Genomic DNA, 17412 nt, shown 5'->3' with positions numbered 1-17412 from the left:
GTGAAGGGAAAAAAATCTACCTACAGCTTTTCACTTTCTCTGACTGAAGCCTCACGTCACTGAACGATTTCTCATGCTTCGGATCTCCGATTGGCCGTTGCTCAATCGTTCTTTATGTTTTGTGCTTTTTCTTAGCTGAATCGGATCCGGAGTGACAATTATTTCGCTCTCGTTTACGCTTGTGTACTGGAAATGACATTACTGTACATAGTTTTCATTAATGATGGATGTTTGGAGTTCAGTTCATTGCAGTGCCACATTTAACCACAGGGTGGCGGTGACGGGCGGCCCAGAGACCTGCGCAGTTTCACGGAGCAGGGCCCCCACCTGCTGGCGGGAACTGGTACAGCAGGAGGAGCGGGAAGAAAATGAGGCAACTCTCAGTGGCGGTGGGGGACAGGGGCAAGAATTTATTGTTTACGGAATGTGGGCTCCAACAGCAGGACCAACATTTACTGCCACCGAATGTCCTTGAAAAATGAGCGACTTAAGCTACTACATACCGTGTGGTGTCATCCATATAAATTTGTTCTTAACAATATTGTTAAACATTGTTTATTAAGGTTAGTATTCTATTAACATCGTGGTCGCCAACCTTTTTAAGCCCAAGATCCCCTACCTCGGCCTTAGTGAAAAGCAAGATCGACCTCGACTCACGGAAGCGCACCGGGCAGAAAAGACTGTAAGTAAAATCCCACAACCCTTTCTTCCTTTTCTTCTCCGTCTTGTTTTACGGCGGTTGACACCCAGCTTAATGGTGCATTACCGCCACCTCCTGCTCCGGAATAAGCGAGAGACTTACATTCCAAATCCCTTCACCCAATCACACACACATATATACCCTCAACACACATCAAAGTTGCTGGTGAACGCAGCAGGCCAGGCAGCATCTCCAGGAAGAGGTACAGTCGCCGTTTCAGGCCGAGACCCTTCGTCAGGACTAACTGAAGGAAGAGTTAGTAAGAGATTTGAAAGCAGGAGGGGGAGGGGGAGATCCAAAATGATAGGAGAAGACAGGAGGGGGAGGGATGGAGCCAAGAGCTGGACAGGTGATTGGCAAAAGGGATATGAGAGGATCATAGGACAGGAGGTCCGGGGAGAAAGACAAGGGCGGGGGGAAACCCAGAGGATGGGCAAGGGGTATAGTCAGAGGGACAGAGGGATAAAAAGGAGAGAGAGAGAAAGAATGTGTGTATAAATAAATAACGGATGGGGTACGAGGGGGAGGTGGGGCATTAGCGGAAGTTAGAGAAGTCAATGTTCAACTTCCGCTAAGGATGGCATGAACATTGACTTCTCTAACTTCCGCTAATGCCCCACCTCCCCCTCGTACCCCATCCGTTATTTATTTATATACACACATTCTTTCTCTCTCTCTCATTTTTCTCCCTCTGTCCCTTGGACTAATCCCCTTACCCATCCTCTGGGTTTTTTACCCCCCCCTCCCCCTTGGAATAAAAATAAAGCAATAAAAATTGACTGTTGCACTCAGTGTGATTTCTGGGGCTGAATACTTTCTGCTAGTTCCCTGAAATTTGGCTCATAACTACAGACATCCAGTCTGTGAGGTGTCTGTCAGTAAGACAGCTCCGTACTTACAAATAGAAGATTTAATAATTTTCATCTGTTGCAGCACAGCGCCCTCGCAAACCTCCTGACAGACTGAATATTTCAATGGACAGTTTCCTTTGTTAGACTGAATGTTGAATCTGCCACATTTTGCAGGTGTTTTGTATTGGTAAACTGTTACTGAGATACTAGTATAAGTTTCAGGGGTACGCAAGCTAATGACACCACTGCTTTTTGTTTCCCAGTTCTTTTACATTTGGGGAATGTTGGAATTTAAAGGGGGAGAAATGTGGTAATGTGAGCATTATAAAGGTAAGTTAACACCAATGAGGATATTGGTAATATAGCAATACTCCCGCTGTTTGTAAAGAGAGGTTGTTTCTGGGGTTGTGGGGTTTTATTTCTGGTCTTTTCTGCCCAGTGCACATTTTTCATTTTTTTTCTTCGGGATCTACTGGGAAAGTCTCAAAGATCGACTGGTCGATTGTGATCGACTGGTTGGCGACCATAGAATAATTAATATCTCTCTCTCTCTCAATTCAAATGGGTGGCCACTGGGAGATGACGTACTGGAATGGGAATGGGAAGTGGAATTAAAATGGGTGACACTTCTGTTGGGGTCATTTACTGTGTTCTGTGCTCCCAGTGTAGCCTCCTGTATATCTGTGAGACCCGACGTAGATTGGGAGACCACTTCAGCGAGCACCTACACTCCGTCCACCAGAACAAGCGGTATCTCCCAGTGGCCACTCATTTTAATTCCACTTCCCATTCCGACATGTGCACCAATGACCTCCTCCACTGTCCTGATGAGGCAACACTTAAGTTAAACATTTTATATTACGTTTGCATAGCCTCCAACCTGATGGCATGAATATCGATTTCTCCAACTTCCAGTAATGCCCTCCACCCTTCCTCCTTCACCATTTTCTCTCCCTTAGCTGATCTCCTCGCCCACCCATCACCTCCCTCTGGTGCTCCTCCCCCTTTTTCTTTCTTCCGTGGCCTTCTGTCTCTTTCACCAATCTCTTCCCAGCTCTTTACTTCATCCCTCTCCCTGCAGATTTCACCTGTCACCTGGTGTTTCTCTCTTCCCTCCCCCCAAACTTCTATATCTACTCCTCAGCTTTGTTTTTTCTCCAGTCCTGCTGAAGAGTCTCGGTCCAAAACCTCGACTGTGCTTTTTCCCATCCATGCTGCCTGGACTGCTGAGTTCCTCCAGCATTTTGTGTGGGGAAGTCAGCAGGCCATGCGGCATCTATGGAAGGGAATACAGTCAGTGTTTCAGGCTGAAACCCTTCAGCAGGATTGGAAGGGGAGGGGAGAAGTCAGAGTGAGAAGGTGGGGGAATGTGAGGAAGATGTACAAGGTGGCAGGTGATAGGTGGAGATTCCAGGAGAGGGAATTGGCATGGAATACGAACTCCAGGGATTCAGACTGATGTGATGCACGTTTCCTGCATTTCCTCAAACAAAAATAGGTTTGAACCAACTAACTGATCCCTTCTGGGATCCTGGTTCTATTTGTCTCATTCATCTGGGCAGCCTGCAACCTAGCGGCATGAACATCAAATTCTGAAACTTCCCGTATTTACTCCCTCACCCTCTCTGTCACTTTTCCTTTTTAATTCTCTCTGTCCTCCTGATCCACCAACCCCCATCACCCTGTCTCTTCCCCCTCCTCCCCACACTCCCTGTCTGCCCATCCCCCAAACACTCCCCCCACCTCCTTCCCTTTATTCTGGGCTCTACTTTCCTCTCCTAACAGATTCCATCATCTTTGTCACTGCCACCTCCCACCTCCCAGCTTCTGACACATGTCCACCCTCTACCCCTCCCTCCTCTGTCTATCACCCCCTCACATGGATCCACCCATCACCCGCCAGCTCTTACCCCACCCTTCTCTTCATCATTCCACACCGGTCACCTCTCCTTTTCTTTTCAGCCCAACTGAAGGGCGCAAAACCAACGTATCAATTATCCATTTCCCTCTATAGATGCTGCCCGACACGCTGAGATTCTCCAGCCTGTTACCATCACATGTCCCGGCTCCGCAAGAGTCGCCCTGACCTCCCTCTCCCAGTCAGCACCACCGCCACTTGTCCCACTTCACCTGTCCCGGTGCGGGTGGACTTTAGCACCCGGGGGAGCCGGGGAGCTCAGGACCCGCCGCCCGCGGCTGCTGCTGAATCCGCGGTGTTTCTGTCCCGTTGACGGATGCGGTGAACGAGTTAAAATTAATGGATCGATAATTCTCACATCGTGTTTATTTCAGTCTCCGCACATTTATATTTACACTGACTTCCTCCTGACGCCGGTCCCGGGACCCGACCCGTTTACAGACCCGGAGCGGAACCGGAGCAGATTCTCAGCCACTCGTTTTCATGCCAAATCCAGAAAAAAGGATAAAGTTTCTCCGTGAATTTATTCCCAGTGAAGGTGTGGAGATGGGACTTGGTCTCCGCGTTGTAAAATGAAACTGTCCCGGACTGGTAACGGAGATAAACTCCCACCCTCCCGGGGATGGGACCGGCAGGGAGACGGGACTGAGGGGAGGTGTAAACCCACATCTCGTCATTAATCCGCCCGATGATCCAGAATCCGGTCTCCGGACTCAGTGTGACCCATCTCTTCCTCTCCACAGACTCTGCGGCGACTCCCAGACCCCAGCGCCGATTCCCCGTCACCTCCACCTCCCAGTAATGTCTCCCCGATGTGAATCCCTCCGATCCCAGCACACAAGCCCAGTATGTGAACCACTTCCCGGTGTCAGGGAGATCCCTCCGGGTCCCGGTGTATCTCACACTCTTCCGATCCTCAGACACCTGGAGCCGCGGATGCGCGTTTCCACATCCAGGGTGACAGAGACTGGGGGGAGAAGCAGAGAATTAGAGAGTCCCCGGGGATCGCGGGGAGACTCGGGCAGCGCGGCCCCGGGACCGGGGGAGAGGCCGCTCGGCCTCAGGCACAGTCGGGTGGCCGACAGGACCCTTTTCCCGGGGTTTTACCCAAACACAGCGGATGGACAACCAGCATCTTTCCGAGATTTTTACTCCGTGATGGAGAGCGCAGTTTTCCCCGATCAACACACACAAAATTCTGGAGGATCTCAGCGGGTCAAGCAGCATGTCTTAAGGGAGATGTACAGTCGATGTTTCAGCCGAGACCTTACCTCAAGATCGGAAAGAAAGACGGGAGAGAGCAGTGGAAACGGGTATGAGGAAGGGGTGGAGCAACAACTGGATCCAGATGAGGATGGGGTGAGTGAACACTGGAGGCATTTAAAGAGGAGGTCAGGCAGAATTCATTCGTGCCGACCAACTCACTTTAATGAACTAGATCCATTTGCCTGTTTTTATCCATCATTCCTTTAACCCTTTCCCACCCCCCATACCTGTCCAGACATCTTTTAAATCATTGTAACTGTATCCACCTCTACAGTTTCCTTTGGCAGCCTCCTGAGCTCCAGGAGAAAAGACCCAGAATGTCCAGCCTCTCGTTATAACCCAAACCCTCCAGTCCCAGTAACATCCTTATAAATCCGTTTTATATCCTCTCAGGTTAATGAGATCCTTCCTGTAGAAAGATAACTAGACCTGTACAGAGTGATCCAAATCATAAAGACAAGAAAGTCTGACAATGCTGGAAATCCAAAGCAACACACACAAAACCTTGGCCCAAATCATTGAGTGTTTATTCATTTCCATAGATGCTGCCTGCCCTGCTGAGTTCCTCCAGCAGTTTGTGTGTGTTACTCTGCTCCAAATGTGGCCTTCCCAATGTCTTGTACACTCATAACGTAACGTCGCAGCTCCTGTACTCAGTATTCTGACTGATGAAGGCAATCACCTCCTGGTCTCTCTGTTCCACAACACTCTCCAGGGCCCCAATGATTCCTGTGTAATCCTGTCCTGGTTTACCCTCCAAAATGCAACACCCACATCTCTCTGAATGAAAATCAATTTCCATCCAATGGCCCAGAAACCCAATTCATCAAGATCTCATTGTAACCTTGACTAAACCATGAGCAACAGGGTTATGTAGTGGATAACACAATACTGTTGCAGCTCGCGGCCTTCTGGAGTTCAGAGATCAATTCCGACACCATCTGTTAGGAGTTTGTACGGTCTCCCTGTGACGTCATGCATTTCCTCTGGGTCCTCTTGATTCATCCCTCAGATTGGGGAGGAGTGGACAACGAGGAAGACCATCATTACTTGCAGTGGGATCTGGAGCAGCTGGAAAAATGGGCTGAAAAGTGGCAGCTGGAATTTAATGCAGACAAGTGTGAGCTGTTGCACTTCTGTAGGACCCCAGTGTAGGTCTTACACAGTGAATGGTCGGGCACTGAGGACTCTGTTCTACAGCAGATTTGGGGACACAGGTCCAGAGTACATCGAAAGTGGTGTTACAGGTAAAATTTACAGGGATGTAGCTGGGACTGGAGGACCTGAGTCATAAGGAAAGATTGAATAGTTTAGGACTTTATTCCTGTAACATAGAAGACTGAGGGGAGATTTGATAGAGGTATACAAAATTATGAGGGGTATAGATAGGATAAATGCAAGCAGGCTTTTTCCACGGAGGTTGGGTTGGATTACAACCAGAGGTCATGGGTTAAGGGTGAAAGATGAAAAGTTTAAGGGGAACATGAGGGGAAAATTCTTCATTTCGAGGGTTGTGAGAAGGTGGAACGAGCTGCCAGTGCAAGTGGTGCATGCAAGCTCGATTTAAACATTTAAGAGAAGTTTGGACAGGTACATGGATGGCAGGAGTTGGAGGACGATGGTCCCGGTGCAGGTCGATGGGAGCAGGTAGTGTAAATGTTTTGGTACAGACCAGGTGGGCTGAAGGGCCTGTGCTGTTAGTTTCTATCACTCTGTGACGCTCGTACAGAGACATAGTGGTTTGTAGGTTAAATGGTCATTGTACATTGCCCCGTGATTAGGCTAGTTTTAAATAGTTGGGGTGCTGGGTGGAGCAGGTCATTGGTCTGGGACAGTCTGTTTCACACTGTATCTAAATAAATAAATAACCTCTTCACTGTCCACGAAACCACCAATTTTAGAGTCCTTCACAAACCTACTAAACATGTCACCTTCTCTCCAAATCATTCATATGAATGATGAAAAACAGTGGACCCAGCACCGATCCCTGCAGCACAACCGCTGGTCACAGGACTCCACCCAGACAATTCTGTATCCTATTCCAGATCGTACTGTATCCCATGTGATCTAACTCTCTGCTACCTTGTCAAATCCCTCGCTAAACTCCATGGAGACGATGTCTACTGCACGTTCACCAGCTGTAATTTATTTATTGAGATACAGCACGGAATAGGCCCTTCCGGCCCTTTGACCCCCACCACACAGCAACCCCTGATTTAATCCGAGCCTCACCATGGGACAACTTACAATGACCAATTAACCTGCCAACCGGGACGGGTTTGGACTGTGAAACTGGAGAACCCGGAGGAAATCCACACAGACACGGGGAGAATGTACAAACTCCTGACAGACAGTGATGAGACGTGAACGTGGGTCACTGGTACTGTAAATCATTGTACTTCCCAGGCTTTTCCCAACACCTACCTTCAATAAAGTTTCTACATTAGTCACCCTCCAGTCTTTCAGCCCCCCACCCACAGGTATCAATGACACACATATCTCCAAAAGGGCTCCACACTTTTGTCCTGAGCTTCCCACAATGTCCTGGGATACACTTGATCAGGACCTGGGGATTTATCGACCTTTCTGCATTTTAGGACCTGCAGCACATTCGCTTCTGTAATGTGGTAGAAAATGAGATCGATCAGCTTCTGTAACACGGGGGAATTGAGGGCCCTGTGGAACTGACACAGAAGAGAAGTTGAGGCCTGCGACAGAGAAATGATAATAGGGAAGGTTTAGAAGGGTACGAGCTAAATGCAGGTAGATGGGCCGAGGGGTAATCTGACAGAAATATATAATGTAATGAAGGGTGTAGATTGAGCAGATGGCAGATCACATGCTCTGAGGTGAGAGGAAGGAGTTTAAAGGTGAGTATTTGAACAGTGAGTGTTTGATGTTGGAACTTGCTGCCAGAGGAGGTGATGGAATCAGATACAATCACTGTGTTTACGAGACACTCAGACAGATGCTTCAATAGACAAGGCACAGAAGGAGACTGATCTAAATAGGTCAGAACAGAGCTGATGGGCCGAAGGGCTGATTTCAATATTGTACAGTGATGACCCTGTGATTTTAAATGAACTGAATGACTGAGACCCCACAGCCTCCGGTGCAGAGAATTCCAGACACACCATCCTCTGAGGGTCCACCCCATCCTGAGACAGTGACCCCTGACCCTCGACTCCTCAGATAGGGGAAACATCCTCCCTGCATCCTGCCTGCTGCATTTGGAAAGACAAGGGTTGATCAGGGACAGTCAGCACGGCGTTGTGCATGGAAAATCACGCCTCACGAATTCCAGTTTGTTGAAGAGGTGACGGAGAGGATTGGCCAGGACAGGGTGGTAGTATTGTCCACATGAACTTCACCAAGGCCTTTGATGTTGATCATAGACCACACTTGGAGTATTGTGTGCATTTCTGGTTGCCCGACTGTGGGAAGATGTCATTACGCTGGTCAGGAAGCTTCAGGAGGCTGGAACAATGGCTGGAGGACTGGGGTTAAAAGGAGAGACTGGATAAGCTGGGGACATTTCCCTGGAGCGATGGATGTTGAGGGGTGACCACTTACCGAGGAATATAAAATCAGGGTCATGGTCTTTTTCCCATGAAAGGGGAGTCCAAAACCAGAGGGCAGAGAGGGAAGGTGAGAGGGGAAGGTTTTTTAAGGGGGCTGCAGGACAACCAGTGACCGATCGGCATCTGGGATTGATTAGGAAGAGCAAATTAAAGGAAGACGGGCAAACACAGCAGCCATCGTGGACATCGTCAGAGTGGTGATCTGGAGGCTTCAGCTCTTCGAGGTTTCAGTGAAAAGAGGCTTCGCACAGAGAAAGTAAAGGAAAGAAAAGCTCAAATTTTTTACTTCTCTTCTTTTTATCTGCTCAGCCAGGACGGTAGAGATGCCAGGCAGGATAGACAAATGCTCCTCTTGCTGAATGTGGGAAGGCAGGGAGACCTCCAGTGTCCCGGAGGACTACAACTGTGAGATGTACATCCAGCTGCAGCTTCTAACAAACCACGTTAAGGAGTTGTAGCTGGAACTGGATAAACTCTGGATAATTCAGGAGGCTGAAGGGATGAGAGAGAGGACATACAGAGAGGTAATTACACCCAGGGTGCAGGACACGGAAACTGGGTGACAGGAAGGGGAAAGGGTTTAGGGAGCCAGTGCAGAGTACCCCTGTGGCCATCCCCCTCAACAACAGGTATATCAATTTGGATACTGTCTGGGGTGGGGGATGACCTAACAGAGGAAAGTCACACTGGTCAGGTCCCTGGTACTGAGTCGGCCTCTGTGACTCAGAAGGGAAGGGGGAGAAGAGGCATGCTGTGGTGACGGGATTTGTTAGTTGGGGAAAAGGACTGGAGGCTCTGTGGGTGAGAACAAGATTCCCGGATGGGATGTTGCCTCCCGGGTGCCAGGGTCTGGGATATCTCGGATTGAGTTCTCAGCATTCTTAAGTGTGAGGGTGAACAGCCAGAAGTCGTGCTCCATATTGGTACCACTGACATGGGTAGGATGAGTGACGAGTTTCTGCAAAGGGAGTTTAAGGCGTTAGGTGCTGAGTTAAAGGGCAGGACCTCCAGGGTTGTGATCTCAGGATTGCTCTCTGTGCCACGTGCTGGTGAGGCCAGAACAAGCGAGATTATACAAGCAGAGATGACGCAATTGGAAATTGACACTGATCTGGGCCGACAATTACGTGTCGGGTGGCACCTAATTAATTAGCTTGTTTATTTCGGCTTTTTTCTTAAAGATGTGAACATAGAATAGTACAGCACAATACAGGCCCTTCAGCCCACAATGTTGTGCCAACCCTCAAACCCTGCCTCCCATATAAGCCCCCACCTTAAATTCCTCCATATACCTGTCTAGTAGTCTCTTAAACTTCACTAGTGTATCTGCCTCCACCACTGGCTCAGGCAGTGCATTCCACGCACCAACCACTCTCTGAGTAAAAAACCTTCCTCTAATATCCCCTTGAACTTCTGACCCCTTACATTAAAGCCATGTCCTCTTGTATTGAGCAGTGGTGCCCTGGGGAAGAGGTGCTGGCTATCCACTCTATCTATTCCTCTTATCATCTTGTACACCTCTATCATGTCTTCTCTCATCCTCCTTCTGTCCAAAGAGTAAAGCCCTAGCTCCCTTAATCTCTGATCATAATGCATACTTTCTAAACCAGGCAGCATCCTGGTAAATCTCCTCTGTACCTTTTCCAATGCTTCCACATCCTTCCTATAGTGAGGTGGCCAGAACGGGACACAGTACTCCAAGTGTGGCCTAACCAGAGTTTTATAGAGCTGCATCATTACATCGTGACTCTTAAACTCTATCCCTCGACTTATGAAAGCTAACACCCCATAAGCTTTCTTAACTACCCTATCCACCTGTGAGGCAACTTTGAGGGATCTGTGGACATGTACCCCCAGATCCCTTTGCTCCTCCACACTACCAAGTGTCCTGCCATTTACTTTGTACTCTGCCTTGGAGTTTGTCCTTCCAAAGTGTACCACCTCACACTTCTCCCGGTTGAACTCCATCTGCCACTTCTCAGCCCACTTCTGCATCCTATCAATGTCTCTCTGCAATCTTTGACAATCCTCCACAGTACCTGCAACATCACCAACCTTTGTGTCATCTGCAAACTTACCAACCCACCCTTCTACCCCCACATCCAGGTCGTTAATAAAAATCATGAAAAGTAGAGGTCCCAGAACAGATCCTTGTGGGACACCACTAGTCACAATCCTCCAATCTGAATGTACTCCCTCCACCACCACCCTCTGCCATCTACAGGCAAGCCAATTCTGAATCCATCTGGCCAAACTTCCCTGGATCCCATGCCTTCTAACTTTCTGAATAAGCCTACCATGTGGAACCTTGTCAAATGCCTTACTAAAATCCAAAGAGATCATATCCACTGCACGACCCTCATCTATATGTCTGGTCACCTCCTCAAAGAACTCTATCAGGCTTGTTAGAAACGATCTGCCCTTCACAAAGCCACGCTGACTGTCCCTGATCAGACCATGATTCTCTAAATGCCTATAGATCCTATCTATAAGAATCTTTTCCAACAGCTTTCCCACCACAGACGTAAGGCTCACTGGTCTATAATTACCCGGTCTATCCCTACTACCTTTTTTGAACAAGGGAACAACATTCGCCTCCCTCCAATCCTCCGGTACCATTCCCGTGGACAACGAGGACATAAAGATCCTAGCCAGAGGCTCAGCAGTCTCTTCTCTCGCCTCGTGGAGCAGCCTGGGGAATATCCCGTCAGGCCCCGGGGACTTATCTGTCCTAATGTATTTTAACAACTCCAACACCTCCTCTCCCTTAATATCAACATGCTCCAGAACATCAACCTCACTCATAGTGTCCTCACCATCATCAAGTTCCCTCTCATTGGTGAATACCGAAGAGAAGTATTCATTGAGGACCTCACTCACTTCCACAGCCTCCAGGCACATCTTCCCACCTTTATCTCTAATCGGTCCTACCTTCACTCCTGTCATCCTTTTTTTCTTCACATAATTGAAGAATGTCTTGGGGTTTTCCTTTACCCTACTCGCCAAGGCCTTCTCATGCCCCCTTCTTGCTCTTCTCAGCCCCTTCTTAAGCTCCTTTCTTGCTTCCCTATATTCCTCAATAGACCCATCTGATTCTTGCTTCCTAAACCTCATGTATGCTGCCTTCTTCCACCTGACTAGATTTTCCACCTCACTTGTCACCCATGGTTCCTTCACCCTACCATTCTTTATCTTCCTCACCGGGACAAATTTATTCCTATCATCCTGCAAGAGATCTCTAAATATTGACCACATGTCCACAGTACATTTCCCTGCAAAAACATCATCCCAATTCACACCCGCAAGTTCTAGCCTTATAGCCTCATAATTTGCCTTTCCCCAATTAAAAATTTTTCTGTCCACTCTGATTCTATCCTTTTCCATGATAATGCTAAAGGCCAGGGAACGGTGGTCACTGTCCCCAAGGTGCTCACCCACTGTGAGTTCTGTGACCTGACCCGGTTCATTACCTAGTACTAGATCTAGTATGGCATTCCCCCTGGTCGGCCTGTCCACATACTGTGACAGGAATCCGTCCTGGACACACTTAACAAACTCTGCCCCATGTGAACCCTTGGAACTAATCAGGTGCCAATCAGTATTAGGGAAGTTAAAGACACCCATGATAACAACCCTGTTATTTTTGCACCTTTCCAAAATCTGCCTCCCAATCTGCTCCTCTGTATCTCTGCTGCTACCAGGGGGCCTATAGAATACCCCCAATAGAGTAACTGCTCCCTTCCTGTTCCTGACTTCCACTCATATTGACATATGTGCTGTGTACCTCTCGGCTACCACTGGACCCCTGCGTGCCTCGCGGCAATGTATCGCTCGGCGGCCTGGAGGGTGGGGACCACTGCACCACCCAACCTGCGACAACTCAGTCTAACACACCATCATCCGTGTGCTCGGCAAGTTATCTTCTGATACTACACTGTACATACATTATTTCTACTTTATATAGGCTGAGTATTTTTACATGTTATTTGGTATGATTTGGCAGCTTCATAGCTTAAAGGTTACTGGAGAGAGTGTTTTTGCCAACAGCGCTTGCATGAGATTTTCTGTCGACGGCGCTTGCGTGAGATTTTCACTACGGAGAACAGTTCAGTAATGATTGTGGAAAAGTATTTCTACTTTATATAGGCTGTGTATTTATCATATCATTCCCGCTTTTACTATATGTTACTGTTATTTTAGGTTTTATGTGTTATTTGGCATGATTTGGTAGGTTATTTTTGGATCTGCGAACACTCACAAAAGTTTTCCCATATAAATAAATGGTAATTGCTTCTTCGCTTTACGACATTTCGGCTTACGAACCATTTCTTGGGAACGCTTTACCTTCGGATGGCAGGGGAAACCTGTATTAATGGTAAGTCTATTGGCAGTGTGGAGGATCAGAGAGATCTTGGAGTTCGAGTCCATAGGATGCTCAAAGCTGATGTGCAGGTTGACTCTGTGGTTAAGAAGGCATACGGTGCATTAGCCTTCATCAACAAAGGGATTGAGTTTAGGAGCTAGAGAAGTAATATTGTAGCTATATAGGACCCTGGTCAGATCCCACTTGGAGTACTGTGCTCAGTTCTGGTTGCCTCACTACAGGAAGGATATGGAAACCATTGTAATGTTACAGAGGAGATTTACAAAGATGTTGCCTGGATTGGGGAGCATGCCTTATGAGAACAGATTGAGTGAAGTCGGCCTTTTCTCCTTGGAGTGACGGAGGATGAGAGGTGACCTGATAGAGGTGTATAAGATGATGAGAGGCATTGATCGTGTGGATAGTCAGAGGCTTTTTCCCAGGGCTGAAATGGCTAACACGAGAGGGCAGAGTTCTAAAGTGCTTGGAAGTAGGTACAGAGGAGATGTCAGGGCTAAGTTTTTTTTAAGCAGAGAGTGGTGAGTACATGGAATGGGCTGCCAGTGACAGTGGTGGAGGTGGATAAGATAGGGTTGTTTAAGGGAATCCTGGACAGGTACATGGAAAAATAGAGGGCTATGGGCAACCCTCGGTTAATTCTCAGATAAGGACATGTTTGGCACAGCTTTGTGGGCTGAAGGGCCTGTATTGTACTGTAGGCTTTCTATGTTTCTACATCCCAAAGAAGAAGTATTCTAAAGGAAAGATGATATAACTGTGGCTAACAAGAGAAGTCAAAGCCAACATAAAAGCCAAAGAAAGGGCACATAAAAGAGCAAAAAAATTTTGTGGGAAGTTGGAGGATTGGGAAACTTTTAAAACCAACAGAAGGCAACTAAAAAGTAATAAGGAAGGTAAAGATGGAATACAAAATTAAGTTAGCCAATAATATTAAAAAGATTAACAAATGTTTCTTCAGATACATAAAGAGTGAAAGACCATAAGACACAGGAGCAGAATTAGGCCATCTGCCCGTCAATCCTGCTGCGACATTCACTCATGGCTGATCCTTTTTTTTTTATCTACTCCTCAACCCCAGTTCCCAGCCTTCTCCCTGTAACCTTTGAAACCATGTCCATTCAAGAACCTAGCAATCTCTGCCTTAAATACACCCAACGACCTGGCCTCCACAGCTGCATGTGGCAACAAATTCCACAAATTCACCAGCCTTTGGCGAAAGAAATTTCTCCGCATCTCTGTTCTGAAAGGGTGCTCCTCTATCATGAGGCTGTGCCTTCTAGTCCTGGACTCTCCCAGAGTGGGAAACATCCTTTCCACACCTACTCTGTCTAGGCCTTTCAACATTCGAAAGGTTTCAATGAGATCCCGCCCTCATCCTTCTGAAATTCAGACCCAGAGCCATCAAGCGTTCCTTGTATGATAACCCTTTCATTCCTGGAATCATCCTTGTGAACCTCCTCTGGACCCTCTCCAATGCCATACATCTTGAGGAGTCCAAAACTGTTCACAATACTCAATGTGAGGCCTCACCAGTGCCTTATAAAGCCTCAGCGTCACATCTTTGCTCTTGTATTCTAGACCTCTTGAAATTAATGCTAACATGGCATTTGCCTTCCTCACCACTGACTCAACCTGCAAGTTAACTTTTAGGGTGCTCTGCACAAGAACTCCCAAGTCCTTGTGCATCTCAGATTTTTGGATTTTCTCTCCGTTTAGAAAATAGTCTGCACATTTATTTCTACTACCAATGTGCATGACCATGCATTTTCCAACACTGTATTTCATTTGCCACTTTCTTGCCTATTCTCCTAATCTGCCCTTCTGCATCCTACCTGTTTCCTCAACACTATCTGCCCATCCACCAATTTTCGTATCATCTGCAAACTTGGCAACAAAGCCATCTATTCCATCATCTAAATCATCGATACACAGTATAAAAAGAAGTGGGCTGAACACCGACCCCTGCAGAACACCACTAGTCACTGGCAGCCAACCAGAAAAGGATCCTTTTATTCCCACTCACTGCCTACTACCAATCAGCCAATGCTCTAACCATGTTAGTAACTTTCCTGTAATACCACAGGCTCTTAACGTGGGAAACAGCCTCACGTGTGGCACCTTGACAAGGGCCTTCTGAAAGTCCAAATATACAACATCCACTGCATCCCCTTTATCTATCCTTCTTGTAATCTCCTCAAAGAATTCCAACAGGTACGTCAGGCAGGATTTTCCCAAAAGGAAACTGTGCTGACTTTATACTATCTTGTCCTGTGTCATCACGTACCCCATCACCTTATTCTTAACAATTGACTTGAACATCTTCCCAACCACTGAGGTCAGGCTAACTGGTCTATAATTTCCTTTCTGCTGCCTTCCTCCTTTCTTAAAGAGTGGAGTGACATTGGCTATTTTCCAGTCCTCTGGCACCATGCCAGAGTCCAATCATTTCTGAAAGGTCATTTCTAATGCCACTGCAATCTCTAACACTACCTCACTCAGAACCCTAGGGTGCAGTTCCTCTGGGCTGGGTGACTTATGTACCTTTAGGTCTTTCAGCTTTTTGAGCACCTTCTCTCTTGTAATAGTAACTGCACCCATTTCTCTTCCTTCACACACAACAACATCAGGCATACTGCTAGTGTCTTCCACAGAGAAGAGTGATGCAAAATAGTCGTTCAGTTCACCAGCCATCTCCTTGTCCCCTGTTGTAATTTCTCCTGCCTCATTTTCTAGCGGTCCTATATCCACTCTAGGACCTATTTCACTTTTATTTTTAACATACTTGAAAAAAATCTTTACCATCCACTTTGATATTATTTACGAGCCTGCTTTTACATTTCATCTTTTCCCTTCCAATGATTTTTTTAGTTGCTCTCTGTAGGTTTTTAAAAACTTCCCAATCCACTATCATCCCACTAATTTTTGCTTTGTTGTATGCCCTCTCTTTTGCTTTTTCAATAGCTTTGACTTTCCTTGTCAGCCATGGTTGGACTATTTTACCATTTGAGTATTTCTTCACTGTTGAAAGAAATGAAGAAATACTCATGTCCTGCACATTCCTCATTTTTCCCAGAAACACACACCATTGCTGCTCTGCTGACATCCCTGCCAGCAGCTCTTTCCAATTTACTTTGGCCAACTCCTCTCTCATACCACTGTGATTTCCCTTACTCCACTGAATACTGCTACATCAGACTTTACCTTCTCCCTGTCCAGTTTCAAGTTGAACTCAATCATACTGTGATCACTGGTTCCTGATGGTTATTTTACCTCAAGCTCCCTGATCGCCTCTGGTTCATTACATAACAGCCAATCCAGTACAGCTGATCCCCTTGTAGGCTCAATGACATACTGCTCTGAAAAGCCATCTCTTAGGCTTTCAACAAACTCACTATCTTGAGATCCATTACCAACCTGATTTTCCCAATTGACCTGCATGTTAAAGTCTCCCATGACTACCACAACATTGCCCTTTTGACACGCCTTTTCTATTTCCTGTTGTAATCTGTGGTCTACCTCCCAGCTCTGTTGGGAAGCCTGTTTGTAACTTCCATCAATGTCCTTTTACCCTTGCAGTTTCTTAACTCAACCCACAAGTATTCAACATCGTCCGATCCTGTGTCACATCTTTCTACTGATTTGATGCCATTCTTTACCAGTAGAGCCACACCACCCCCTCTGCCTACCTTCCTATCACTCCGATATAACGTGTAACCTTGGACAATCAGCTCCCAACTACAACCATCCTTCAGCCACAATTCAGTGATGGTTCAGCCACAATTCAGTGATGGCTACAACATCATACCCGGCAATCGTGCAACAAGATCATCCACTTTATTTCTTATACTACGTGCATTTAGATACAACACCTTGAGGACGTATTTGCTGTCCTTTCTGATTCTGCATCCCTAATGTTTTGATACTCAGCCTGTTGGCTGCAACTGAGTCTCATCACCTGCCTGCTCTTCCTGACAGTCTGACTGCACGCTGTCTTTACATTTTTACCATCCGTCCTATCCTGAGTCCCTTCACTCCAGTTCCCACCCCTCTGCCAAATTAGTTTAAACCCTCCCCAACAGCTCTAACAGAGCTGCCCGCGAGAATATTGGTCCCCCTCGGGTTCAGGTGCAACCCGTCACTTTTGAACAGGTCATACCTCCCCCAGAAGAGATCCCAATGATCCAAGAACCTGAAGCCCTGTGCCTGCACCAGCTTCTCAGCCACACATCTATCCGTCAAATCATCCTGTTTCTACCCTCACTGGCAGCAATCCACAGACAGCAATCCAGAAATTAGTACCCGGGAGGTCCTAATTTCTGGATTAGAGAGAGGCAAGAGTGGATATCAGACTGCTGGGAAACAAGGCTGGAGAGGTAGTAATGGGGGACAATGAAAGGGTGGCCAAACTAAAGAAATATTTTGCATCAGTCTTCACTGTGGAAGAGACGAGCAGTATGGTGGAAGTTCCAGATGTCAGGGGGATTGATGTGTGTGAAGTTGCCATTACTAGACAGAAAGTTATTGAGAACCTTAAAGATCTTAAGGTAGCTGTCACCTGGACCAGATGGTGTACATGCCAGAGTTCTGAAAGAGGTGGCTGAAGAGATCGTGGAGGCATTCGTAATGACCCTTCAAGAATCACTAGATTCTGGAATGGTTCTGGAAGACTGGAAAATTGCAAATGTCTCTCCACTGTTCAAGAAGAGAGAGAC

General features: G+C 47.0%; 1 pseudogene; it reads right to left on the bottom strand.

Moving 5' to 3' along the window:
* Positions 1-3820: 3820 nt before the first annotated feature.
* The window catches only part of LOC140198305 (zinc-binding protein A33-like), a 33385-nt pseudogene continuing 19793 nt past the window's right edge, over positions 3821-17412 (bottom strand).

The sequence above is a fragment of the Mobula birostris genome, chromosome 5, assembly GCF_030028105.1.
Source record: "Mobula birostris isolate sMobBir1 chromosome 5, sMobBir1.hap1, whole genome shotgun sequence".
Lineage (NCBI taxonomy): Eukaryota > Metazoa > Chordata > Chondrichthyes > Myliobatiformes > Myliobatidae > Mobula > Mobula birostris.
This window is presented reverse-complemented; position numbering and strand designations above follow the sequence as displayed.